This window comes from Acomys russatus, chromosome 1 (assembly GCF_903995435.1).
Source record: "Acomys russatus chromosome 1, mAcoRus1.1, whole genome shotgun sequence".
In the NCBI taxonomy this organism is placed as follows: Eukaryota; Metazoa; Chordata; class Mammalia; order Rodentia; family Muridae; genus Acomys; species Acomys russatus.
The window spans coordinates 59910748-59914127 of record NC_067137.1 but is presented as its reverse complement, the minus strand read 5'-3'; the positions used below and the strand labels follow the sequence as shown (position 1 = coordinate 59914127).

Sequence of the window (3380 nt, the reverse complement as noted above, 5' to 3'; positions counted from 1 at the left end):
AGCTATCTGGACAAACTTGAAACTCTGCATATCTATGTCTGTTGTCAAAGTTTTATCAGATCTTCAGTTTCTTTCAGCTTGTTGACAGCAACACACTTCTCTCTATTGGGTTGGTCCTGCTCCATGTTAGCAGCTTTCCTAGGCAAGTATCCCATGGATCTAGCATCTCAAACATCTTGGCATCTTCAAGCCAATCTTGAACACCTTCACAGCATAACACAATGGCCTCCCTGAGTCTTTATGCAGGGACATCATTAACACACACCCGGCCTCAGAAGCCTTCCTTAGTCTCAGAGGGAGATTCCATAACTCTTGTTTGATATTCTTAACTCTGAAGCCAGAACCACATGACTGAAGCTGCCAAATTCTTCTGCTGCTAGGGCTGGAATATGACCTTCTCTTTCAATTAAATCTTAACTGGCTTTCTGTTTTTGATGATTTCCTTCATTGCCTAAGCTTGGCTATTGTATAACTTGCTTTGTCAGCCAGGCTGGACTTGAACTCAGAGATCTGCACATCTGTGTGTCTTGAGTAATAGGATTAAAGGCATGTAGCATCATACCAGGACCTAAATGTTCTTTAATTCTATTTCACTAGTTGGAAGCCTAGCTGCATGAGGTCTTGCCCTGCATCACCACTCCCTTTATAACATTTCTTAATCTATATATCTCCTTGTCCACAGGATTTAGCTCCATTCCACTTTCTGTGGTCCTTTTTCCCCCCTCAGTCTGTACATTTTCTACTTTTCCTTACTCAGGTTGGTTCTTTCAATTATAAACCATAAGAGTAAACACTAAAAACCACAAGACAGAGTCAATATTAGCCTGTTTTGAGATTTTCTCTTCCAATAGAATTGATCTGAGTTAGTTTAGCCTCAGGGAGACTCTTAGGACAAGAGCAAAAAGAAGCCACATTCTTTACCAAATATCACAAGAATAAACTCTAGATAAAATATTAAGATTCTTCTTCTCTGCACCCTCTTAAGCTAGGCACCCACAGTTCATATCATCCACAGCACCACTGACTTACATGATCCTACTAGTATGGCCCATTAAACAGTGCATAAGGCATTCCATTGTGCCAATGGTCAGAACATTCTCCACAGTTGAGTAGAGAGTGGAATATGACTTTCTCACGTACTCTGGTGCCTCACATTTGACCATGTCCCCAGGAGGGGGAGAGCTGGTGCCACTCAGAGGAAGGACAGCAGGTTGCCAAGAAAGAGACTTGATACCCTATGATCATATACAGGGGGAGGTAATCCCCCTCAGGAACAGTCATAGGGGAGGGGAAAAACGGGAAAATGAGAGGGGGGGAAGAATGGGAGGATATAAGGGATGGGATAAACATTGAGATGTAACAAGAATAAATTAATAAAAAAATTAAAAAAATAATAAAATTATAAATCATGGTTTTAAGAAATGTGCCCTTGGTTAGGAAAAAAAGATTAATGAGAATTCTTCTCAAAATGGAAGAATTGTAGAAAACAAAAGGAAATAAATTCCATTGACTTTGTATTTGAAAAAAAAAATCTCAAAACAAAAACATGGTCAGACTTGTCATGGTGTATCTGGAACAGTTGGCAGCAGAAACAGAACTGAGTTATACTTTCTCCAACAAAGCCACACCTCCTTATAGTGCCACATCCTTTGAGCCTATGGGGGTCCATTTTCTTTCAAACCACTACACCGCCTCCACTAATGCCCTTCCTCTGGCCATACTACATTTATTAAAGGAACTACAATTTTCCCAAAGTGCACCACCTTACTTTTACAGTCCTTTGCAATGTTCTCTTTTGCCTTATTGACTTTTCATTACTTTTAAAATATTGTGTCTTTAGTTTTCTTTCATTTTCTGTATAGCTCATTAGCTATGCCTATTGGGTTTTATGAATGAAGAAAAAAGTACTGGACAACAGATTACTGAATTATGCTGTTAATTTTGTGATTAATTTATGTCTAATTGAGTAATCAATTTGTAATTTTTACCTACTTATACAAGTGAAAGAATAGATGGTTTTAGTTGTTCAATTTTCTACTTCTATAATTGTTTACATCATATATACAAAACAATGTAATATATTTGAACAAACTAATTTCAAAGTTTCAAATATTAATTAAATGATTAATTGATTTTAACAAAAGCATATAAAATCAAATATAGCTTGAGTCGTTTGTCACTATTCTCTTTTTCAAGAATACTAATTTGTTTTCATAAAAGTAGGATGGGTAATTTTTACTTTCTAAACCCTTTTTATGTCAGTAATACTCACTTAGTGTTAAAGAGATTTAGAGCGTTACATTTTATATTTCTATTTATGTTTGTACAGTGATGCTAATGACTATATGTTCATTTTGAAATGCATCATACATAAAATAAATTTTGAATTAGCTTCCCTTCATATGCAGCAAAAGAACCTAGAATTTTTTATTAAACACTTAATTTGCTGCTCATCCACTGGAAAATTACTGAATATTTGGCCTCCATCTTCAGTATGGAGAAAGATAAAGTCAACTGTTCAAAATTGGATCATGGCATCATTGAGACAGATATTCTTGATTGCACAATAAACTGACCTTTAACCAGACCATTGCCCTCTTGAACATTAACTGTATTCCTCAAAATTTTTCCCAGTCTGCTGACAGTTAACACTATGCTCTGACTGACATGGAGATGCAAGAACACTATGATGAGTTCTTTTAGCAAGTCTTCACTAAGATGGGAGAAAAGTATGAGGACATTGAGTAGATGAATGTCTGTAACAAGCTAGGAGATTAGGTTGTGTATGTCAAGTTTGAACATGATGAGGAGAATGCTGTGTTCAACTTAAATAATGGTTAGTTTAATGGGCAGCTGATCCATGCAGAGCTATTCCTACTAACTGACTTCAGGGAAGCCTGCTGTCATCAATATGAAATAGGAAAGGGCATAAGAGGGAACTTCTGCAATTTCATGCATCTGAAACCAATACCAAGAGAGCTGTGATGGGAGCTGTGTGGGCAACTGTGCAAGAAACATAGATCTAGGCTCTGATCCAAGGAGTGGCTTTCTAGGTCTGGTGGCAGTGGTAGAGGTGAAGGTGATGGAAGATAAGAGTGACAGGGGTCAGTATTGAGACAGGAAATGCTCTGGGTGATTCTGAGCCATGTTGTTTTTACTGTGTGTTTACTAGACAGTGTTGTAGTTTTTGAGAAGCCAGTCCATAAAGGAATAATTTCTAACAAAACAAACAAAAAAACCAAAACAGAAAAGATTGGTTTATGAATAAAATTTGTAATAAAAAAATTAAAATAAAAGACATTATATCAGCTGAATGAGTACTTGAGTAAACTTGGGCAAGAACCTCAAATGTGCTTATTGTCTTTCCACAAAAGAAGTTT

At 36.7% G+C, this 3380-nt stretch overlaps 1 pseudogene; it reads left to right on the top strand.

Annotated features, from left to right (window-relative positions):
• The first annotated feature begins 2443 nt into the window (after nucleotides 1-2443).
• Nucleotides 2444-3093, top strand: LOC127187557 (splicing factor U2AF 35 kDa subunit-like; annotated as a pseudogene).
• The last annotated feature ends 287 nt before the right edge of the window (nucleotides 3094-3380 follow it).